Source organism: Gallinula chloropus (assembly GCF_964237585.1).
Source record: "Gallinula chloropus genome assembly, chromosome: 2".
In the NCBI taxonomy this organism is placed as follows: domain Eukaryota; kingdom Metazoa; phylum Chordata; class Aves; order Gruiformes; family Rallidae; genus Gallinula; species Gallinula chloropus.
This window is the reverse complement of record NC_140086.1, coordinates 35,594,624-35,620,687: the sequence shown is the minus strand read 5'-3', so window position 1 is coordinate 35,620,687 and position 26,064 is coordinate 35,594,624.

Genomic DNA, 26,064 nt, shown 5'->3' with positions numbered 1-26,064 from the left:
ATAACTGCCAAACCAAACCCTTGACTTATTGCTGTCACACGGTGTGGACTTACTTGGGTTTTCTAAAAGGTTTCCGGTTTTGTCTGCTACAGAAGAGTTTGTAAGGGCAGTAATACTTCAGGTCTTACTTTCAGGAACTAAGATCTTCACAGGTGAAAAAAAAATGCTGATACTTGTAAGGTTAGATGCTCCTGGAGTTGCTGTGAGAACTGGGGCACGTTATTTTAGATACGTCTGTCTGAAGATGCTGTGTCCAGCCGCTGTGTTTGGAAGTCTCTTTCAAGTGAGGTAAATCCAAATGTTTCTTTCTGCTGTATATCTACAAGGAGAAATATATGCCTGGCACATATGCTACATTTCAGAAAGATCAACATCCGTAATGTGAAGGTCACAGACATGCTGGTCAATGTAATTGAAGCCACTTTGAGCAAAACCTGTCAAACTGAATTTTCAACATATTTGTGGCACTAAAGTTGCAAAGTTTGTGTGGGCCTCATCAGCGTATGTGTTGGGCTTGAGGGTGCTTTTTCCAGTGTGAGACATTCATACTCAGGGTTCTTAGTTTTTCTGCCCTTCTGACACTGTGAGTTGAAACGTAGGTCTTCCTTGTACTCCAAAGGACAGGATCTAGGTGTCCTGTAGCTGGCAGCTTGGAGGCTGAGCATGGCTGTTCCAACATATGTTTCCTACAGTCATTGCAAGTTATGTCTGTCTTGCAGTACCATGTGTAAGTGAAGGAAGCACTTTCTGCTTTTAGAGTAGTCAGGTCATGAGGAATGCTGAACCAAAAACTAAGTTTAATCTTGTGCAGTCAGTGTGATTTCACCTGATTTATTGGTGAAATTTCAAGACCACAAAATCTGCCCTGTTATAGTCTGGAGGCCACATGATTGGAGATAAAGTGCTGAAACTGGAAAGGTACAGGACTTGGTAACAGGGCTTATGATATCAAATATCTACCCTGCTTGGCTCGTTCTTTCCTCTTTTCTTTTTTCTTTTCTTTTCTTTTCTTTTCTTTTCTTTTCTTTTCTTTTCTTTTCTTTTCTTTTCTTTTCTTTTCTTTTCTTTTCTTTTCTTTTCCTTTCCTTTCCTTTCCTTTCCTTTCCTTTCCTTTCCTTTCCTTTCCTTTCCTTTCCTTTCCTTTCCTTTCCTTTCCTTTCCTTTCCTTTCCTTTCCTTTCCTTTCCTTTCCTTTCCTTTCCTTTCCTTTCCTTTCCTTTCCTTTCCTTTCCTTTCCTTTCCTTTCCTTTCCTTTCCTTTCCTTTCCTTTCCTTTCCTTTCCTTTCCTTTCCTTTCCTTTCCTTTCCTTTCCTTTCCTTTCCTTTCCTTTCCTTTCCTTTCCTTTCCTTTTCCTTTCCTTTCCTTTCCTTTCCTTTCCTTTCCTTTCCTTTCCTTTCCTTTCCTTTCCTTTCCTTTCCTTTCCTTTCCTTTCCTTCCTTTTCCTTCCTTCCTTCCTTCCTTCCTTCCTTCCTTCCTTCCTTCCTTCCTTCCTTCCTTCCTTCCTTCCTTCCTTCCTTCCTTCCTTCCTTCGTTTCTCTCTTTCTTTCTTTCTTTCTTTCTTTCTTTCTTTCTTTCTTTCTTTCTTTCTTTCTTTCTTTCTTTCTTTCTTTCTTTCTTTCTTTCTTTCTTTCTTTCTTTCTTTCTTTCTCTCTTCTTCTCTCTCTCTTTCTCTCTTTCTCTCTTTCTCTCTTTCTCTCTTTCTTTCTTTTTCTCTCTCTCTCTCCTCTCTCTGTCTTTCCCTTTTTCTTTCTCTCTTTCCCCCAAAAAAGAGAAAGGGTTCTTTTCAGACTGTTTTTCATTACATATAATTTGGGCAGAAATTTTGGTGCTTGCTGAGGTCTTTTGTGCCTTTCCAGGATTCCTGAGAGGAAGAGTAGCTTGAACTGAAGAGGGTCTTGAAAAATAATTAACCAATAACCCAAAGGTTTGAGCTTGTGTAGGCCAGTGAATTATGAGGGGACACCGCACTCTATAAGTATCTGTGAGAAGAGATTAAGCTGCGAGTTCTATTTGAAGGAACAGGAAAGGCACAATACGATGTTAAAAATTCTTTTGAAAAGTAGCTAATTAACCCTTCTCCCAAGATTAGAGGTCACAAATTAATTAGAAAGAGGTGATGAACTCTAAACATTACTTATATGAAAATGAGGAAAAAGCATTGTGCTAGGAGAGGAATGATATGTGAAGTGAATTTTCTGACAGTAAGTGATACAAAGAGCTAAGATGGAAAGCAATCTTTAAATTCTGAGTGAGCACAAAGTTTCACCATGCTTTTGACTTTTCTTATTTGAAGTGTAACAACGCTTTAAATGCCAAAATTAAAGTCTGTTCTACAAATGTCTGTTTTGTTACAGTCTTTCATGAGGGCGTTATGGCTTTCAGGTGCAATAAACTACCCCTCTTTGTAACAACACCCCTTTATAAACACAAAGAAAATCATTATGTGGAAAGGGGAGAAGTTAAAAGCCCTAAATCTTCCATTCCCAAGGATACTGTTACCTTCAGATAGAATGTATTTTTTTATGTATGTATTTACTGCTTAAATGTAGTATATTTCCATTGGGTTTAACTGACAAGATTTTAGGGAGTTCTTTATTACTGATTTATATATATACATATAGACACATATATGTTCAACTACCCATACACTTTTTGCTCCTGTTTCCTAGAATGAAATTATTACCTTCCCTGGAACAATGAAAATGCAACTGCTTTCTAGGCCAGTGACTAGTCTTTCTTTGAAGAGGCTCATAATAGGATGCATGAAACATCTGGAAGAATTAAATCAAAGGGTGATGGAATTCCCACTGGAGAACACATGTCAAACAAGAAAAAGAGTTCTGTGGAACAAATGAGATTTTGCCCTGAGAATTAGCAAGTACAACAGCTAGGCTTAACATTGGATTGAGACAAAAACTCCTAAGAGGCCTATTGATACAGTTTTTAAACATCCACCACACTTAAAAACGAGAAGAATTTGTGTAACATAGTCTGCAAGCAAAACGTCTGTTTTCTCCATCCACAGGCACTATTCAGAGCAATTCCTGAGATAATACAATAATCTACATGTAGAGAAGACAGTCTGGGAGATAGACTGCGTATAACAAGCATGCTGCTCCACTAGGAAAGTACTTGACTGTAGCCCTCAAGCTGCAATAGGGAAAGGATCACCAAATTCAGTAGACATGTAGGGACCCACAAAGAGAACATTCTGTTGGTGAGGAGGGAATAGGATTTGTTATTCCTTTTTAGCTGTGTTGCTTGGTCATCCATTGTGTTCACCGAGTGAACAGCTAGGGTAGAATTAAGGTCCACATCTTGAGCTGCTCATTTTGGATCTGGTGTAATTCCAGTTGCTACACCAAGGCTGAATTTTATCCAGTATCTTTCCTAGAAAATCTTTTATTTAGAAGAAGATTAAAAGCAACTTCAGAAGCTGATGGTCTCACAAGTGTCTGTATGCCTTGCACAGTCATATTCATAGCTCATTCACAGCTGTCAAACAAAGAAAAAAAATTAAGATATGTCTGAACACCAATGCCAATTGCCCTCAAACTGCAGTGCAATGTGGTGAGGTAAAGTAATTTGAAGACTAATTTAATGAGAACAAGTTTACCCTTATTGCTCATTCATCCATATCTTAAAAGATCTGACCATCCCATCTTTTTCTTTTTTCTGACTTTATGTTCTTACAAAATAGAAGACTTATGGAAGCCAGGTTGCAACGAATGAGCAAGACTGTGATGGGTCCTACATGCCTTTGAAAAAAACAAAGAAAGTTTTCAAACCCTCTTTCAATTGTCCAAAGGCAGGTCAAGAGTTCTTTCCCCTGCGTGTCTGAAATTGCCTTCACCTTCACTCAGTGGCAAATGCTTTGCTCATGAAAGAGGGAACAAAGGGAACTATGACTACAAAAAGCCCAGGGGGTGTTGGTTTGGAGACGAGTTTGATGGCTGGGTTACCTGATGGTGTTCTAAAATATTTTAGCTCTTATGGATTTATTAAGGACAATTTTTTTTTTTTAAAAAAGTTACTTTTTTAAATACAAAGAGTGTTGTCTTTCCACTACAGCTGGATTAATTCAAGATGACGGTGGTCTGCTGTTGAAGATGGTGGGAAACCAGATATTCTACTATGGACAATGCAGAATATATTTGCAGTACTGCAGAATGCGAAGGGAAGCACCTACTTTATCCTTTTGTATCTCATGCAGTGGTCCCATTGCTTCTCTAAAGAGGCCACATGTTTTGTAAATAGTGCAATTTAGTGACTCAACTGCACTGCAGAAGTTCCACTGATTACAGGTTAGTACAATGAACCCTTACGACCTTTTAGCACTCCAGTTTCCTAGACATTCCTATGATGGTTTTGGTTTTTTTTTTTTTTTTTTGCTTGGAAAGCTTTCTCTACAGCTATTCTTCATGCAAATTTAAGAATTATTTCCACTTTGTAGATCTTCAGAAACATGTTGCGACATTTGCAAAAGTAAGTTTCCAGACATGCTGGTACTCTGTCTTCCTGTTTGCAAGTGCAAGTTGTGCCAAAAAGACATGCTGCTTTTCTGTGATCACAAAATTCATTGGATTTGTCAGCAGGAGTCTAATTTATGTCTCTAGTTCAAGTCACAAGCACGTAATCTAGGCTAAAAGTGGTGGTTGATAGGTCAGTGTGATGAAATTGCTGTCCCTAGGGGTGTTTAAAAAACTGGTAGATGAGGTGCTTCAGGAGATGGTTTAGTGGTTACGGTGGTGTAGGGCTAACAGTTGGACTTGATGATCTTGAAGGTCTTTTCCAACCTTAATGATTCTATGATTCTATGAAATCTTTCAGTAATGCTTCACCTTCAAAGGAGCCTTCTATTCAAATCATCTGATTTCCTTTCGACTGCTTCATATTTCTCTATTAATCTCTTTTCTTAAGATTAATTGCTAATTTGTCCTACTATCAGCATCCTAAAAGTCCATGAGTCAGTGCTAGAAAACTGTGGGTTTGTTGCCTTTTTTTTTTCCTTTGGAAATGGTGTAGTGATTGCTGGAAACACAGAATACAAATGCCCGTGTTGTTAAGTCTGCAAAAGTTTTTTACTGCCAGTTTTGCAAGTAACTCAGAACACAGCAATCAAGGTGTGCTTTTTTCTCTGTCATACACTAAGGATTCTATAAATTTTTATGAGTCAAAATGATACAGTTCATGATGATGGGTGTTTGCCTTTAGTGTCAGCAGACATTGTGTGTGGAGCGCACAGGCAAAGAGTGCAGTGGCAAATCATAGGCAGTGTTTAAAGATTCAGTGTCTTAATTACCAGGTAGTAATAACAAAGTATGGTCTAAAATGAACCAGAGTTAAAAACTTGAGAAATTTGCAACAGTGCAACAAGTCAAACTAATTCTGCAACTTAATAAAATGAAATATTACATTTTCTTCTTTATAAAGACCAGTAACCTTTATAATGTCAGCTGCCAACGAATGAAAGATCTTAATGTATTCCAGCAAAGTTTCTTTCAACAGAATTTCTGCTTCATATATTTTCTAAACAAGAAAGCATCTGATCTGCTTCAGCATGGAGCTTTTAAAGGCTATCAAATGGCATTTAAAACACACACACTCTACACACCACACTCTACTTCGCCTTTCTCCCCTGTGTTAAAGGTACAGAGCATCTCCCAGTAATTAAACTAAACCCCAAAATCTTGACCGTTGTGGTCACTAAAGATGCCATGCACTTTTGAGAGAGGAGGGGCACTAACCACAGTTTCCTCCACAAATTCCCAGCCAGGTAATTGCATTCAGCCCTGCTAGAAATTGCCCATCCAGCTTCAAGTAAGCAAGCAAGCTATTTTCACTCACCCTCTTACTGAAACTGCTGGAGGGCATTGCAGGCATGGGCTGACAGCTGTGTTCTGTCTTAATGCTTGCTCGCTTTGCTGAATATGAAAACACTGCTACCATAACACAATAAAATGAACAGAGTGACAGAAATATATTTGCCATAAGCTTTAGGAATAGCAAGTAATCTAATAAAAGCATTTGTAAACCAGGCCATTAATCTCTACAAGAGATACTGCGGTGTAGTAGGTTATCTGCTATACCAGATAATGCAGAGCTGAGGTGACAAGTTGATGATCCCCAGTTCACACATTCAAGTGTGCACATTTCAGCTGTATTAACTGGGGCAAGAAAAAGAACAGCATGGACTAAGTTCAGACGTCACCTATGCAAGTAAGACAAAGAATTAGCAAGGAAACTCTGCCATTCACCCAGCTCTATGTTCAGGCATGCTTAAGAAAGGCTTTTCTGGTTTCTGTCTTCTTGCAACTCGATGGGAGCCTACAGGAGACTAAGATGTTCAGACAGAAATTTAATGACAGAGCTCCGAGTAAAGGGACACAGCTTCCCAGATACACTCCAGAGATATTTAATAGGTTCTGTCATAATCCATATGTTCTCTTCAAAAAATAGGAATAAAAACCAGCTGCCTTACAATAAATTCTAACTGCAGTATGAGTTAATTTTAAACTGATGTAACATTCAGTCAGTTTTCATTTAAAATGACAGTGGATATCTTTGCCAGAGTAAGTGCAGATTTGTAAAAACAGATGAGGAATGGTAAAATGTTTTTCCTTCAAGACAAATATTTCTTTTTAACATGGAGCTTTTAGATAGTAGATTAAGTGTTCAAGCAAAGAAAGACTATACATTCATCACCATGTTGATGTATTGCTAAAGTACTGTACTTTTGGACTCTGTCAGGAACCCCTCAGAGACGTGGCAGAGCAGAGATGGCAAATGTTGTCTGATGCCAGTTCTGCTGGCACAGGCTCTGAAACAATGTGCTGGCTCTGGTGGCGATGGGGTGGTCAGCAAGGACGGAGACTTGGTGTGGTGCCTGTTGGCTCTAACTGCAGGTGTCAAAGAAGGGAGGGAAGCAGAAGGCTAGATTCTGTTTATTTGTCTATTCGGACTCTTTTAGCTTGAAGAGTTCCCTCTGTCAGGTTCCAGGTAATTTAGGCATTTTCAAATATTGCTCCATATGAACAGCAAAAGGTAACAAAAATCCAGACTGAAGTAACCAAACTCCACATTACAAAATACAGCAAGCAACCCGCTAATACTCCTTATTCCTACCATACAAGCCGCTTTCAGCTTCTCGGAAACCTACAAATGACCAAGGAAGAAAGTTGTCTTGTAGTGTGGCCCAAAGATCAACAAATTTTTACTATCCAAGCCGAAGAGTGCAGTCATTGCAGGAAAGAAGACACAGTAGTATGGCATGTCAGAGTGATTGCAACAGACATGTAATTTAGATCCATTCTGATATCTTAAAATAGCAGGTCAGACAGGTAACTATCACATATCCTCTCTGCTTGACTCAGAGGATTTGTCTTTCCCTCCCATTCACAGTGATCCTAGGTCCTACAGTGATAAAGGTCTCAGTCCTTAATCGTAGCCTTATACCTGGTAACAAGGCTAATAAAAACAACATTGCAAAGGCTGTCTGCATCCAAACAGACAACCTGAATCATCCATACAAAAGGTCTAAATTAGATTTCACCAGTCAAGAGAGAAGTTTGGGAGTCATCATTTACTACATTATTAAATCAGCCTAGTGCCCAGGACTGGTCTTAATGCCATATAATATTAGCAATTGTGGAGAAAGAATTAGAAACAGAAAACACACCCATGCCAAAGCTTGATGCTCCCATCCTCTCTGCATCCTGGCAACCCATTGAACCAGACAAGGGTGGTTAAAGGCATATGCCAACTGCCACTTAAGGAGAGGCAAAGTAGGGTAAGATTCTACTGGGAAAAGAGTTGTTTCTGAATTCCCATAAAATACTGTAGAAGAGTCTGATAGAGGTCTGTAAGATTAACAAATGCTTTTGAGAAGGTAAACAGAAGATGATTATTTTCTATAATAACAATGCACTCAGTGCAATAATTATGCATTGCATTAAAAGAAAATCAAAGGAGGAATGTTTTGACCTAGGACATAATTAAATTATGACATTCATTGGGATAGGATGTTGAGAAGACCAAAAACCTGAACTGGCTCACAAAGGGATCAGACAAGTTCCTGGAGGGTAAGTCCATCAACACAATTGTTCATATTTAACCACAGACTCAAGAACACCCTAAACTGTTAATTCTTGTAAACTACGAAAATGTACTAAGGGATGACTTGTTTCTTGTAACTTTTATTACAGCTGATAGCATTAAAGACTCTGTGCTGGACTAAGTGGACTTCTGACACAAAAAAAAACTTCAGAAAGTCTTCTGTTTCTGGCTGGGAGTTGGAGTTCAAGAATGAATTGATGAAGCAGGTCATAAACAGAAAATGAAAGAACAACCGCAATTTTTTAAAAGTAGTTTTTTTGAATAAGCAAAAATGGACAAGGTATCATAGAGAACTCTGCTATCCCAAAAATAACATGCAAAATTGGCTTTCCCCTGTGATAGGTAAACTTAACCTTGAAATGGGTGACCTATCTTAACTCTAAAATAATTGTTTTCCCTCTGTAAGTTTTGACTATGCAAACATTGTACATATGCTTACCTTTAAGCATGTGAGTACCCCCTTGAGAGCCGTGTATCTTTTTTCTGTGCTGTGTTGATATGACGTCCACTGGCTTCCCTTTCAAAGTTGAGTAAAGTGGACACATCTCACACACAGATGTCCATAACGCAACACTCTTTTGGTGGTTAAGAAATCTACTCCAAACCTTTCTGACCAAAAGTCTCAAAAATATTTCTACTAGGAGCTCCAGGATAGTTAATACTGGAGCAACAGTATTGTATCGATGCCATCCAAGGGTGAACTCAGTGGTATTTACTTGATTGATAAAACAAAAAGTGTTGGGAGGTTTTTTTGGGATGCAGAGGCAAGCTTTGTTTAACTATTGGGGTGGTTGGCAATGCAAAAGGATTTTTTTTTATTATTATTTTTCATCTCCTCTCTCTCTCTGCCTTTTCTTTCCCAGATGCATCATAACAAATCCATGCAGTTTCAGACCTCTGCATTAGACAGGACTCCTGCTGCTTCTTGCCTCCTTGTTAGTGAACTGCAGAAAAATGTGGTTATTCAGGATATTTCTTTGCTTGAATCTATTCAGTCCCTTTGTCACACAATAATAGAATACCTGTATTTTTCATAAAGCCTCCTCTGTAGCTAATTCTTCTAAGGGTGGAAACTTCTGGGCAAAGGACAGCACATTTCACACTAAGAACGCACGCCGACACCTTTGCAAATACTTTGGCACTGATCTGTAAAATATTACTCAGTCCTTCCCAATGCTGGCTAGATATGATGCACATTGTCAAAAGCAAAGATTGGTGGATTAGTGCTACTAGGTCAAAGCAAAGGATTCAGGAAGAAAAAAATAGGTAAAAGAAAATCTGAATGTACAATCTTTATTTAAATGGGAAAAATACCCTTTGCTATGCCTAGCTACTCTACATTGCAGTGATATGCAAATGACTAGAAAGCGACATCATTTAAATCAGAATACATTGTTTTTTATGAGGCTTCAGATCTCCAACCTGTTGAACTAAATTGGTTTATGTTGAAAGGTAAACCATCCAAAAATGAATGCCCTGTTCCCCCTTAGCATCTTCTTTCTGAAGGTTGAGATGCAAGTTGCCAGTGTATGAGAGTGCCATGTGTGTAGGGACAAACACTGCAGTGACTTGCAGCAGAGAGAAACAAAGGTCCTGACTGCATGTGGTGGGCGTGTTGGAGGGTCACAGCAGTGGGGGGTGGGATAGAGCTCAGGTCTGTGGGCTCCTGCACCTCTGCATCAGCCACGAGATTCTCTCTTCTCATCATTTAAGTGTTGCATTTTGTTATTTACTGAGTGCCATTAGTGGAGCCCTGGCTGACGTCTAAACGTGTTGAGAGAGATGTAGGTTTTCCCAGCTTTCCACGATGGCCCACCTCCATGCTAATGCTAACACTTAACTTGACAAAAGAAGCTTTCAATTTTGATTAAGACAAACCATGTAAAAAAGTGTCAGATGGTATGTGGAGCCTGGCCCATGCCTGTTATGAGAATGGACTCCTGTCCTTGAAAATTCAAATGAAAATGTTTATAAGGAAGTAGGTAAGGTAGAATAAATCCCTCTAATTGAGTAACCTAATCTTTTAAACAATCTATCTCAATGCAATGCTATTTACTTTGGATTCAGAGTAAAAAGGGAGTTAAAGGACCGATGGGGCTTTAGGTTTCCCAGCAAAGTGGTGGCATTGTAGGAAAGGGGCAGAGTATGAGATGGTATTTATGAAATACAAATAACTCTTAACAAAGCATGAAAAGACAGCTATGCAGCAGTGTTCATTCCCTCACTGTGGGAATTCCTGTGGAAACACAATTCACATCACTTTTTGCTCCCATGTTTAATGCAAGATGGCATTAAACATGGTTAGACAACTCTTCAAACATAAAGGCACTCAGTGGAGGCTGTAGGATGATCAAGAAGAGGCAGCAAGTGGTTTTCATGAAGAGGACAACTTGTGAAAGTGCTTCCCTGAAATACTGAGCTGCATGCACTAAAGTTCCTTACTTTTAAATTGCTGCACTGGGAGATATTCTTTGTGTGTCCTGAAGCCAGGAACTCCAGCATCCAGCCCCAGGACACGGTCCTCCCATTCCCCAGCCCTCTGCCCCAGCAACACCCTTCACTCTAACTTCCCCCTCCCCCTGGCAACTGGGGATCATACAGGGGGAAGAACACATGTCCCTATATCCAAGTAGGGCATTTCTTCTTCCAGTGCATCTATGTTGGCTTTTGTTCTGTGCTGCCACATCAGAGGGGATCACCTCTGCCTACTTTTCATTTTTTTTATTCCCTGCTACATAATGGAATAATGGGGCCTGCAGCCCTCTGAAGCCACAGAGGAGGGGGCAATGGCAGTGTATGGCCCAGCATTGAGAGGAGAGAAGTTTTCGTTTTCAGTGCAGAAGGTATTATTTGAGAATGCTTTGTGGTAGGGAGACGCTACATAGCAGACTCTTCTTATACTCATGATACAACCAGGACCACATTTAACTTCCCTTTCTAGTACTGTAAATGGGAACACTTAAACCAGTGGAGCTATTCCAAATTTATGCCAGTGGGAGGGTAAGGATCTTTGCTTTGCATGTTTATTAGCAATTGTTAGTCATAGTTTAATTTTAAATTCATTGATAGCACTGAGCCTTTTGTTTGACCACCCACTGTTCACAGCAGAATTGAGGTGGTGGCATATTTCCTAGTCCAAAAATTGACACAGATGCTTGTGCAGATAAGTGCTACGTATACTCCTCAGTCTGTGTGCCAGTGCTACTTGGATATTAAAAACACTAATATCAAGTAAGGTATAAACAATGTGAACTAGAGTGATCCCGTGTTTACAATAAATATCTGCCATGTAGTTATAAGGATGAACTGACAATTGAATATTTGTTTAAATCCCCTGCCAACTATGTTTTGCTCTTCTTTGAAGGATCCAATACATGTATAATGCCTTCTGTTAAGTCTGGATGACTCTATTAAATGGAAAATGCACTCTACTGACCTCATTTGAAATAGCTATTTGGACTAATATAAATTTACTGCAGAGGCATTTACATTTCCTAGCTCTTCTTTCTATACTATGTTTACTGAATGTGACAAGTTTAAGTAGATCTAAAGTGGATAATATTTTTCATCGTGTTGTTTAATTGTTAGCATTCAAACTGTTGCTTAGTTTCCAAAATGAGCAGAAACGCAACGTAAAATATAACTTACTGACTCAAAGTACTGTCAGGCAGCAGTCTTCTGCCTGAACAGTAAGAAACTGTTCACAATGTATGTGTTCTGTATTTGTACTCACAGATTGCCTTGTCCTGTAAATTTGAGAGATCCACATGGACAGTGACAGATAGTCCTGTCCACCACAACAGTGCAACTGTGAGAAGACTACATCTGTCTGCTTGGGCGATGTGAGCACCACTCAGTCTACTTTCCTGCTCTTGTTGCATGGCAAGTGCTTAGAGGATGTACAGGGCAGGTGATACAGTAACTGAGCAGGACAAATTCAGTTTTAGGGAGCAACACTTTCCTTGATGTTGGGAAGCGTGAGGGTATTCTGGGTTGCACTTGAGGTGATAGCTTATAGATGTACCACAGGTTGGATTCTTTTTTTAATATGAATTTCTTCCACAAATACAACTGTAGATAATCACTGATTCCAGATGTTCTCACATGCAGAGTCAGTGAGGATATCTGGGTCCTATGGGAGGGATGAGTGAAGGAAGTGATGGTCTCCAGGAGAGATGTGGGACTTCAGCACCACCTTCACCTGCAGTGTCCATTATGGGGTAAGATCTTACAGGAATAGGCCTAAGCTCTTCTATGAGATGAAGAAGTTTGAAGAGTGAGCTAAGAGAAAGAGAACACTACTACCCCCCTGAGAGTTCCCACTGACATTGTACTACTTCACTGACTTCTCCCTTCCCCAGCAGGTTGTATGACCATTAAGGATTCATCATAAACGTCACATTATGAGAATATTGGAAAAAAACCCACAACCCTTAGTTGTTTTTAATGTAAAATTGAAAGCTCTGGTGATAGGGAAAGAATATTAAATTCAATCTACACTGTAAGAAGAGATGTGAAGTGAACTTCAGATTTCTATATTATACAATAATTCAGTATTTTAATGTAGGACCTCTCCACATTTTTATGTAAAAATGATTTGAAAAATGTTTATGCTAGCAATGGAAAACTAGCAATATAAACTGAGTGCCATCATGCAAAAATGGTATGGCTTTATATTTAGCATGTTAATTCTTCTGTTTATATTTTTTAAACTTTGTAAGATTTCCATTAGAGTTTTCCTGAAATAGTTGAGCTATCATATATGGCGTTTGTTGTATCTTACTGGGAAAAAAAAAGGTTTTATTTAATTTTTGATCATTTCCATTTTCCTTTAAAGGGCAGAATGACTGATATAATCAAGTTTGAGGCATTTATGAATGTTCCAAAAATTTAAGATTAAAATATGCAAATGAGACATGTTCCATAACCTGTCAAGCAACCTGAGTATAAAGGCACCCTATCAACACATCTGGTTTTCTAAAACCCAGCATATCAAATGGTTTGTTGTGCAACCAGACCAGCCAAAGATTCATGATGTGGTGACTAATGATAAATTCCACAACTGGAAAAGCCTTACTGAAATCTCCTAGTCTTTAATCTGTTAGATAAATTAGACAGCTGTAACTCTTTACTGCTACTGCAGCTGTTATTATGAATAATTATTTGTGTTATCAAAGCAATTAGGAACAATGACTAACTGTGACTGAACTTTGTGACGAGTCTTTACCTTCCTCCCTGCCCCTGAAGTACATATTGTGCCCCAAAGAGCTCACAGTCCAGCTGCAAGACAACACTAGTGAGGTACATCTTACTCCTGGAGCCATCCCAGCAGTTTTGAGGAAAGACTCAGATATCTTTATGGGAGCAGGAGAGAAAACTTTGCTGTTCTGTGGGGAAGCATAGAATTATTTGTTTCAAAATGTCTCCCACAGATGATATTGCAATTGCGTAATGCTCAGGGACTTAATTTAGTGGTGAAGTAGAGGTATAAGTAGCTGGAAGTAGGGTATTATGATAGCCTTGAAAGTGAAGATAAGTATTTTTATTTGATATATAAAATAGAAGTGAGGGACACAATAGAGGATAAATTCAAAGGGATAAACTAAGCAGATTGTGACAGGAAGCTATCCCCAAAAATCATGATAGTACTAAAATTTATTTGTCAAGACTAGAGAGAAGAAAACTGTGGCAACCAAAAAGAGAGCTTGAATGGCTGAATTCAAAAGGCCATTAGAACCTCCATACAAATAAAGTGGTAAGGTTAGATACAAGCTTGAGACAGCCTCCAGTAGAAACTGCAATTCAAGTCCAGGAGCAGTAGCTGCTACAGCAATCGAAGGGCATTGTACTATTTCCCTTAGCTTTATTGAACCTGACTGGCAGATGAAATGAAGCATGTGGTTCCTTTTAAAGGCCCAGGAAAAAACTAGCTCGCTAAGGTACGTGCAGGTGATGTAAATCAACAAAAATGATTCCTGATGCCTGGGAGCAGAGGTTTAAAAAAAAACCCTTCCAGCCTAGACAGGAACATTGAGCTAAGAGCAATTCTAAGGTGAGAGGAGGACTTCCAGAGCAGGACAGGTGTGCTACACTGCTCAGTTAGAAGGCAGCCAACATTTTCTTTAACTGCTGCTAACTGGGTACTGTCAGTCTGTTATTTTGGCTTACTAGGAAAGAAGATATTTTTCAATCTGATATTTGAACTATTATAGTAGCCTTGGAACTTCTCCATATAACTGGCCCAGAGCTGGATATGTATATGCTTGTGGATTGCAGAGATACTACAGCTTCGGTGTAGACTAAAGACATAGCATATATGACTTAGCATGGAGATGGCCTGTGAGTTTATGGTTTAGGCTTCCTAAGGGAGAAAAGATTCTTATGCCTGTGCCAGACTTTTCAGACAGATATGAGGTGAGAAAAATGTCCACCTACTTAAAAGAAGGAAAGATCAAAGCTAAGGCTATATCTAGTGCAGAATGAAAGCAGAGGTGGAAAGAAGGTTTGTGAGTTCAGCTAAATGTGGTGAAAAGGCAACTGGTACTATGGATGTGGTTGGGGTTTCTTTTTGTTATTGGAAAATCTGCTTGCACTGCAGGACATCTGTAAGACAAGTAAAAGAAGTAGATGTTAGAGATGGGCCAGGTTTGATTTCTTCATTGAAGACATAGGTTAGTTATTGATGGAGAAAAGTGATGGATTAAGAGATTCTTCAGGTATACTAGTAGAAGGTATATTAGTGGAAAGTATATTAGTAGGAGATAGGGAAGAGTGCAAGGAGAAGAAATAAGGAGAGCAGTAGAGAAGTAATAAAATGGATAGACTGAAAGTCATTAGGTTGAAGAGGATGTGTTATTTAGAGATAAAAAGTCATTTTACTCAAGATCAAACAGTTTTTGAAGAGTAATTTGAATATAGCATTGGACTGGTTACCAGGTAAGATGCAATCTCTTCAATGACTAACCCTGACTGAATTTGAACTAAGACATTGGACAGAAGAAGCTGTTTTGTTAAGGGAAAGAGCCCTCTCCAGATAGGTTTCCTGTCGTGTTGTTTGTTGACACACAGCATGCTCTGACTCCATAGAGCTCACCTTGGTATTGTGACTCCTTAAAAAGAGTAAAGGAACAAAGTGAGCTCCTGTGTTTAAAAGCACAGGAGAAAAAAAAAATCAACAAACAACTACTGCTTTTGGTAATTTTTATGCTGCATTAAACCCAGCTTCTTATGTTCTTGTAAGTTTTCAAGAAAATTATCCTTGCATTTCGTCCATTTGACTTCCATCTCTAAGCTATCACAGCAGCCATCTCTAAGGGAAGAACTTAGAAACTAATGCTAACATTCGGGCAATGCCTGATGAAAGTTTAATTAAAACAATATAAGATTAAGGACATCCTTTTATGTCATTTACAGGTTGCTCACCACTCACTCGTCACATTGCAGGAACGTGTTTTGGGAGAAAGAGGCCGGTTTCTCAGCTGCATCAGGATACTTGAATTAGGGATACATTCCTACTGTGATCTGGCAGTAAAGACTCTTGAAACCAGGCTAGGGTTGGTCAGGAAGTTAATGATGTAGAAAAGTGTGTTTGTATTCAAAGTATATCATACTTTCATATCCAGAAAGTCCACGTATGAGGAAGTGGCATTTACGTACCCAAGTTAAGCATTTGAAGGATAAGTCCTTGTATTTCCGAACCTCTAATCTTAATTATCTTTCAAAACTGCATAGTCCATCGGATTAATCTCAAATTATAGTCTTATACTGAAATATCACTACTGTGAAAAGGAATTGTTTGCCATATGCCAATATGAAAACCTGCAGGAGGGCTTTTTGCATAGCTATGTCATCTACTGGTTAAAAACTTCAGTGGAGGGAGATGTGACAGCTGGTGTTTAATTGGGAATGACATGCAGAAGTGGATGCATTCATGATTTGAATGGGAGGGAAGAGGTGACTTGTGCACCAGCACGACCACAACTTGTCACACAGCACACCAGTGATGGAGAACTAACAGGGTATCCACAGGCTCTGCCACCCCTATTCCAAATGACTTCTGAAGCCACTAGTTTGCACCAGCTCCGGTCTCACTCAGGAGGGTACAAATCAGAAATAAACCCAAAGCCAGTGATACACAGTTCTACAGGGATAAGACCAAGGTTACTTTTCTCCGACAGGCACGCACCTTGACATTAATGTCCTTGCAGTATAAACATGTTTTCTAGAAATGAACCGTCACAGGTTTTTCTTGTTTCAGCCCAGTTTTGCCAATAGAAAAGCAGCCTCGGGCGTGCACTGCACAGAGGTATAGAAATCACAGAGGCTGACATTATATTTCACACTGTTATGAATTATATTTTTGCAACTGGGACAGGAAGAAATCTCTTCAATTTAAAGACATTATATGGCGATTGCTCTGCTGTTAAAAGATTATCTGAGGAAAAAAAAGTACCCCAAATTGTGGCATTGGAATGAGTGATTTATATTAATTTCCTACTCCAAGGAATGAGCAAACATTATACTAAAGAAACTGGAAACTAGAAAATTTAAAGTACTTAATAAAAAGAACAAAAACATGTTTCTTGAATAGACCTATTGTTCTTTAAAAGGAGAGAAAAAAGTAACTATCATAGCTATACATTGCTCTCTATAAAAGTAAAATATTTTTTCATAAAGAAAATCACTGCAAAGACTTAACCTAAAGTATTTTAATTGACAAAGCTAGGCCATTTTTCTACTCCTTGAAATAAAAAAAGGCTTAGGAATTATATGGGAGCTTAATTTGTTATATGAAAAGATTTAACCTTTTTTATCTCTTGAGAATTCTCATTTCTCAGGCTATTGATGCTCTATTTCATACACTCCAAAGAGTAGGCATATACAAGCAAATATCTAACCTTTTTATTATACATTATCTGGGGACAGAAGTTAAGCGCATGATGGGTATATCTTATGGCACAGGTCTCATGAATTTGCCATAATTTAACCTGTATAGCTACTACTTTAGGGCTGGATTGTAGGAGTTTTTTTCTTGGATGAACAAAGGTGGAGAGGAACAAGGACAGTCCTCTTTGTGTGGCCCGTACAATTGCACTTACTTAGTTTGAGGAAGGAAGTGAGGTCTGTGACCCTGCCTTGCTCCACACTGTGGAGGGTACATCATCCTAAAGGCAAACATTAATTGGAAGCCTGTTTTGGTTAGAAAAGGAAAGACACAAAAATTAGGTGTATGTGAAGGCAGCAGAAGGAAAAGCAAAGCGGAAAGCCAGCGGGGGTAGGTGGGTTAGTGGGAAGCGCAGAGTGTAATGTCAGTCCCAACTGGGGCTGTGGTGAGGGCAGGCTTTGAACGTGATGTGCAACATAACAATAACATTTAGCCAATTTTTTAAAAAGGCTGACAGTGCAAAATGCTTGGCTGCAGAACAGTTCTGGAGAGATTTGAAGGGTGAAGGAGGGAGAGATTTAGCTTATGTTCATCGCTGTTCAGGACACACACACACACACACACACACACACACACACACACACACACAAGGGGAGGGGGGGTTGTCCCCTCATTTTTAGATAATATACCTTTGAAACAGGTATTTGATAGACCTTGTCTCTGCTTGCTGATCAGCCCCCCAGCCCCTGTGATGCGTACTCTCCATCTGCCCCTTTGTGCTTGATGTGGCTGCTGTCGCATAACTCACCATTATGTACCCTTCTCTCACCATGGCTGGGAATAGCCATTAAAAAGCCTTCAAGAGTCCATCTTTTATTCTTTTTCTTGCCAGTTCTTGTTGTCCTGCTGCTAGCCCTCCACTCCCTCTGGAAAGGTTTTTCAGATCCAAGAGTCCTTCAAGAAATATGATCTCTGAAGTGGAATAATATCTGAAGAAGACAGCTGGTTTATTGTCCTTACTTAATATACTTGTCCCCAAGTACACTTGCATATCTGTTACATATTTAAGTTTTAAGGGTTGGTTTTTTTTCCCCCAAACTGGATGCATTTTGAGATATTCTGCAGGTGACAAGTTCGCATGCTACAGAGGCACAATGAGGTGTGAACAGTTCAATTGCCAGCAGGGAAGAAAAATTATTGTAACCTGCATGGTTTATAAAGCTTTATATTTGGAAATCATATACTCTAACCCCAGCCTTCCAGGCAATTAATTGGTGGTATGGAGCCAGCGGAGGAAGTGGATGGCTTTTGGTACCCATACACTGTGAGTATTTTACTTCCCACATATGTCTGCATCATAACCAAAAGCATCTGAACATAAAAGATTCTGCAGCATCTTCAGAAACATCAGTGAGCCTCAGTAAAATAGCTGAACCTTGACTCAGCCCCTTAGGAGCAGTTATAAAACCATTTTTGTGAAGTAAAGTAGAAGGATGGGTGGGAAAAAGAAAAACAGATTTTGTCACTCCCAAAATATGCTTGGATTCAACCTTCACTAACCCCATTGTGTAAAACACACTGAAAATTATTAAGAGAAAGCTTGCAAGTGTAAATATACTTATTCTCAATGAAATCAACACCATCAAACTGATTTGTAACTATTCCCTTAATACTGCTATAAACTTTACTGCAGTGAAAACACTGGCTATACAGATTGCTTTCCTCTTCCTCAGGATGTGTTTCACCTTTGTGGCATTGCCACTATAAATCTCATGGTCCAACAACCCCTTGTCTGCAAGTGATTTCAAGGACTATCATAAAAACGAAACAGACAGACTTAATTTGAGTTCCAGACTTGAGGAAACTCAACTAAAATATTAGCATAATTTCACTGAAGACGGAGGAAATTGTTAAAATATGTGTATTAGAGAGTGTCTGCAATTCAATACATCTCTTAGCTGGCTCTTGGGTGCCACCCAGTGATTGATTTAACAGCAGGTTTGTAATGGTGGCTGTGGTGCACCACAGGCCATGTTAATAAGCAGCGCTGATCAGAGGAGATCAGAAACGGGAATGTTAGGAAGCATAAGGAGATTCATGACATGTTAAATCTGAACCTGTGAATAATAAGCTCTAAGTCTGGTGGATTTAGTGCTTGGAGGGTTTCTATGTGGAATGATACTCCTATTTGTTTCACAGAGGGCCTGACTGATTAGGTAAATGTTGTGCATGTTTCTTCCTGAAAGAAATTATGGAAGCTTCTAGTCCTTTGGTACCATGTTTTGGGGTTTTTTTTTTTCCCTTCTGGAAATTAGTAGCTATTGTTTTTAAGATGATGCTGGTGTTCTGCTTTCCACCAAAATGAAAAAGCCATTTTTGTGCAGGAAAAGTACATGCTTTCCTGCCAATTGCTCTTGAAATAATGTAAAACAAAATGTTGCTTAAATACTAAAAGGAGTGTGATGGCAATCTGGTAATATAGCTGATTTTGATGTTGAAATGTCCTTCCCAGTGATACAGCGTGACTGCCTTTCTCGCACAAAAAAGTGGTGGTGCACTGACCACTCTGCTGGTTCACAGGTTGTCACAGACAGGACTTAACAGCAATTTACAAATATTGATGTGAAGAAAAAAAAAAGATTTCTCCTCCAGCTAGCTGTTTCATCTAAGGAAAAAGACACAATGACTCAGAAAGAGGGAGCATACTTTTCAAAGTGGACAAATTGACCCAACGTCTCTCAAAGCAGGGCTGACTCATCAATACCAGGGTTTTAATTGAGGGATGTCTTTCACAAAGGGAGGCTGCAACTGAAACTAAAGGATGCTTTTGGTGTGAAAATATTTAGGTGAAAGAAGTAGAATTAAATTACCAAAACGGGCTCTCCTTGTCTTAAAAAGTCTTACTCTTTAGAGTGGGACAAAAAGATAAGGCAGGGGCAGTGCACAAGAGTTTTACCTCATGTGTCAGCACAGTGCCTGACTGCTGTGCACAGGCCAGCATCCGTGCAACTCTGTTCCCTAAAATATTGTGCAGAAGCTTGACATTTTGTGTGCTGCTTCTGGTGGTTCCTTTGAAAAGCAGGTTCTCTCTCCAACCTTAAAGTGAAAATATCTTCCTCTTCTTCATATTAATTGGGGTGGGTAGAAGCTACCAAATTAATAAGTAGATTAACCCTACATGAATGCCAGGAAATGAAAGATGATGTCCCTAATTTCACATACCATACAGCAACATGTTGTTTATGGTTTTTCGGGGGGCTTAGCAGAGTTTGTTAGGTAAGGAGGCAACTTTATCAGGAGATTTAGCACTAGATATTAGGTTTTGTACAGTATTTTTCATTACAGAAATCAGTTTGATTGAGGAAAACAGAGTTGTGTTTTTTGGATAGGCTGGTAAGCCACTGGTGGGTCCAATGTTAGCACCTTCCCCCTCTAAGTGAAGAAGGAGGTTTTGAATCAAATATCTTTGGGTTGCAAGGAGAGAACAGGATTCTGTCAGCCTAATCTCATTATACTTGTAGCCATTACAGTCAAAATGAGTTTCCTCTGCCTTAGTTTGGGTTGGAGTCAAAGCTAGTTCTCAGAGGAAAAGGGTCATTACATTAAGGTAGTAAGTTACTAAATTGAGCTTCCTATTATACCAGGGTATGTACATTCATGTTTTCTTTAACCATAGGGAGATGAGATGAATAATCCAGGTATTGTTCAGTGATTAGGGTCCTACATTTTGTCCTGATGAATGAAATATGAATAGACAATCAAATGAAATATCTAAAATGTTAATTGAGCAAGAAATGGACTGAGACCAAGATCTTGTTCAGAACACCCCCACACTTCAAGAAGATGCAGCATTAGGTCAGCACTTTGTAGCTCAAGCTCAATGAAATGAATAAATATATGTCATAGCAATCAATATTCTCTTGGCCACGATCCTGCAAACATATGTGAATAATTTTGTCCATGTGAGTTCAATTAGATTATTCATATGAGCAGTGTTAACTCAGATATGCAAGTGTTTGCATTATTGGAATCCCAGTTTATGGATTTTCACGAAGAGCCAAAATCTACAAGGAAAAGCTCAAATACCACAAATGTTCACGCAAGTGGGTATTTATGCAGGGGAACGTAACCCTGTTGTACTCACATGTATGAAGTTACTTTCATGGCTCTATGCAGCACTCTGAAAATCAGGACAGGAGTGTATGTCTCTCATGTTGCAATATTTTACATGCTAAAAATATTTAATTTCTTCAAGAGTAGTTAAATACTTATTAATTATATGGCCACTGTAGGTGCCTTTTATTAAACCTCAAATGGATTTGACGTATCATTCCTAAATTTGGGGCAATTCATGTGAATTCAAAATATCTTTTTCATTTTTTTCTCTTTGCTTTAGGCAATAAGAAATCTTGAGCTGCTCCAGTCTATATTCAGTACACAGAAATGTCGCTTAATGAATTTCTAATTTACATGAATAAAATATTACCTAGCAGTGACCGACTAATGCAGGACTCCTTTCCATACTTAATAGGCAAAAAATTGCAATACCATAATTAAAGTACACTTTTATATTGATGAATTAATTGTAAAAAAGTAGCTAATTAAAGTATCTGTTTATTTAGGATTTTATAACCCATAGGGTTAAAATAACTTGCAGGCAGGCAGGGTTAAATGGCGTGTTGTGGCTGTGTAACACTGCACTGCAGCATCAGGCTGATGAGAGGTGTCAGGAAGCCCTGGCACTGGATCACCCCCCAGGGTTTCACTGTGGCTTGTCATGAGACTTGGCTTGTTCTTGGTGCAGGATGCAGTTCTCGTACGAATGAGGGGCTGTAAGGGCGGTCTGGTGTGAGGTGGGCTGTGCAAGGATTGGGACACTGTCCCAGAAGACCTGGCTAGAGGTGCATAATGAACTTTCAGGGGGATGTGTGGAAGATAATGTCCTCTGTGGCCTCTTTCTGTCATGTGAGGTAGGCATAATGGTACTTTTCTATCATGTGAGGTAAAGGACAGAGGCTGAAGGAAGTTCTTTCTCTTCAAGCAGATGAATGGTACACCTGTCATTCAAGAAACATTCAATGTCCCTTAATTAATGAGGGAGCTAAATTTAAAAAAATGCGCAACAAAACATGAACAAATAAAGGCACAGGCCAGTGAAAGTCCAGCCCATGTGTTTCATTGAATACTGAATCAAAAATCAAGGTGGCTATAGGGACAATGACTGTGTATTAGTTTGGTGGAATTTTGCGTGTGATGAAGAGGAGAGAAACTTACAGCAAGTCCTGTAAGTGACTGACTGAGCAAAAGTTTGAGGAGGGAGTTTTTCAGTTTGGTGCTGGCTTGGAGAGGTAGATTTTTCTGAAAAAAATCCAACCCTTTGCTTTGCTCTTTGGCTCTTGCCTGCAAGGATAAGGGCTTTTGTATACTCTTTGGACATGAATAGAAATAATTGGGTTCTTTTATCATGTTCCAAGTGAAAAAATTTTGAAGCAATTAAATCTGTGGTAGCCATTTGAGATGAAGATGATGCCTCAGATTTAAGAGGATGTAAGGGCTCAGATACTATGGGGCTGTGCTACAGTGGTATATATGTGTGCAGTCTCCTCCAGCTCAAAACAAGGTTAGCATCTATGCTCATTCATCCACTTGGTTACTGTTAGGAGCTCTGAGTATTTCTCTCCATTCAGGACTAGGTAAAAGCTGTAGAAAGCTGAAGACAGGACTACAGAGAGCTTGCTCCTGTTCAGGGTAGTCACACAAATACTTCTTGGCTGCCATGTCTCACCTCAGCCCCATATAACTTAAATAGGTGTGCTAAAGATACTGCAAATTCCTCAGCAAAATATGCTTTGGATCAAATAGTTATTAAATCATTGTTTATCCTTGAGAAACACTTTGTTAGCAAGAAACTTTCCCCCTATCTCTCCAACATCTGCTAACTGAAAATGCTGAAGTCTTTTTTTCCTTTCCCAGTCTTTCGAACTAATATTGATTTTGCTTCAGTTAAAAATAGTTCAGTGGGAAAATGTCATTTGGAGGTGCCAGCTGACTAAAGAAGAAAAAAGATAACATCTCATAAAACCCAGACTAGAACTGAAAATTAAATTCTGATATTATTCTGCTACTCTCAGTGGATCATGTTAAATTTTACGTGCAAGGAAGTATGTATGATGAAAAGTTGCTATGATTCCTCTTAATTCTACAGCAGGGAAAATTTCTGTTGGAAAGACTGTTTTTAAAACTGAAAAAACATAGCAGATTTATTTAAGTTTTGTCTACCAAGAGCCATATATTTCATGGTAACTTTGCAGTGAATAATACTGAAAAGGCACCAAATTGAAGAGACTCTGACCCTCACTCTGACCGTTTTTGGGTTAGCATGATGTGAATGTAAAGCAATACTCACAACAGTAGAACGCTGCTCTACATCTGCTCCTACTACTTGGATATTCACAACCACACAAGATCACAATCCCTATGCCATTAATTGTCTGGGGTGTCTATGGAAAACTTCTTCTAGAACTTCCCTTCAGTAAAAAGGCTCCCTCACTCCAGTTGCTGCACCTTGACCTGCCTCAGCAAGTAACTTTCTCAGAGGCAGGACCACAAACCTGGCTCAAACCAGGACTTCTTCTCTACTTGGAACACAATTGTGATTGTAACAAAGTTCACTGTCATTCCAGCAGTGAGTAAAGCGGTACCCAGCAGACCTGACTTGACTTCTGTTATATTTGCTTTGCTTTTTCAGCTTTCTCCCAGGAAAAGAAGTGTGTGCACTGTGGGGTTTTGGGTTCCTTTGGTATGGTTTTATTTATTGTAGTATGAACAAGACTGTATCTGTTTGCTGTTGATGGTGGCAAGGTTGAAGGAACTTGCAGCAAAGGTACAAGACTTTATTTTGTAGTCTTGGAAGGAATTTTTCTCTGCCTGCAGATGACTTTTACACCTATGCAAGAAGTCATATAGCTCTGAGGTATAGCTGTACTGTCAATCATCTTGTGTAAAGCAGTCCTTGACATATGAGGGAATAAGCCCACTCAACTCTTAAAAGATAGGGTCTGAGAATTTGAAGTAATAAGAATCTGTGTTCTTCTGGATAGTCTGTGGGAACCTTATGTCTGTATTGGGTCACACCAAAGATACATTAAATTTACTAGTGGCTGTGGCTACTGGGTCCTCTAGCTTTCTGGAAAATGCCCAGAGCTGAGTGCTCAGGAATGGCACAGGTATAGAGTGTTACTTCACATGATATCGCTCCCTCTTCTGTGGCTTCTAGGAGTTTCCTGCTTAGGGACTTCCTGATCTGAAAGTTGAATCTGCACCATGCTTAGCCACTGTTGGCAGACTTCTGTTATGTACATTTGTTCTTTCTACTTATTAAACAGCTCATATTTTTATACTATGTCCTGAGGCAATTGAATTTTAAAAATAAACTATTTTTTAGATCGCTTCATTTAAACCTTCTGACGGGTCATTTTTCTTGATGTGTCCTACTTTCTGGATCAGGAAGGCACTCTGGAGAATAAAAAACACGCTTGATGTGCTTCTAGCAGTCAATGTTGATTGAGAGCCACACTCTAGAATTCTGCATTTGGTTTTAATTAGAGCATTATTCCCACAGCCCTGGTATGCACCAACAAATTTGCAGAGAAGGGGGTATAAGCAAATGTAAATTAAGGGAGAAGTTCATGTTGCTCAGCCCTCAATTTAAAGATTAGCACTGAGAGCTGCTTTAAATAAACTCTCGAACCATTTGCGATCATAGATGGATTAAATGATCCATACTTGAACTCACAAGATCATAATCCATGACTGAAACCTCTTGTAGGAATGAATTTATTCAGGATCATCTGGAATGCAGAGAATCCTCCTAAGAGGTATCAGAAAGAAAGAAAAGAAGACCTCTCTTCAGTTAAGAAGTGGTTGGGGAATAAGTCAACCCCTTCACACCTTCCAAGGCTGTCTCACCCCCAAAGGCAAACAATGCCTTTGTGACAGTTAAGGCTTGTGTGACCTGAAGGTTTTGACTTTGCTTGGGTTGTTCTATGTGTTCTTTTCTTGAAAGGAAATATTGCTGCTGTACTAGCTTCTCCTTTGTTTGTATTGTTTCTCTAGTGGGCACCAGTGCATCAAGGCTCTCTTTTTGACCACACCAACTCTGACTGAATTGAACGTGTCTTCCGTTTGGAAAACTCTACTGCTTCTTGTCCTATGCTTTAATCACTGATTTGTTGATGATGTCTCTCACAATGCGGACTATAAGTGTATAAGTAATCTCCCTTTTCAGTTGCTACTTCAGAAATTTTTCTACGGTAAATTAGTTGGAATAAAACTTTTCATTTATGAGCATCCTCTGTAATACAGCCCTGGTAAATGGTTAGCTAGTGACTGAGGCAAGATCAGTCACTAATTCCCCGCAGATCACTGAGTGACTGACAGGTGACAGCTAAATGCAAATAAGAAGACCAGTTTCTCTCTGTGGATCTTGAGATCCATCCAGTTGTCTGTATTCTGTTTTTTTATTTCCAAGCAATGTTCAAAACTGGGAGAAGTCTGACATTGCTTATAATCCCAGGCACTGCCTGAGCATTTTTGACTAAAGCTTTCAACTGTATTGGTACTGCTGAGTATGAGGATTGCATCCTTCTCCAGGTGTACACGTTTTGTTCTTTCTCAATTTGAAGGCAGGAGATAAATTATTTAAGAAAAGTCATGTAAGTAGAATACAGTAAGACTCCTCACCATAGTATCAATGTATCGGGACCTGTACTGGAAGAAGTAAGTCATCTTACTATCTCCAATGAAGATTCCTGCTAAAATCAACACCAGGGGTTTTTTTCTGTTTGTGTTAACCTTCAGCAGCCAGATGAAACAGATGCTTGTATTTATCTTCTACTCTAACCATAGTTGCTCCTACTTCACCCCGAAGTATAGTACACCAAATCAATATCACCAATTATACCAAAGTATTATATGCAAGAATATAAAGTAAAATATACTGTGTTTAAAGTTAAAAAGGAAGATAGGTATGAAAAAGATGCAAGGTTAATGATCATGATGTTTCTG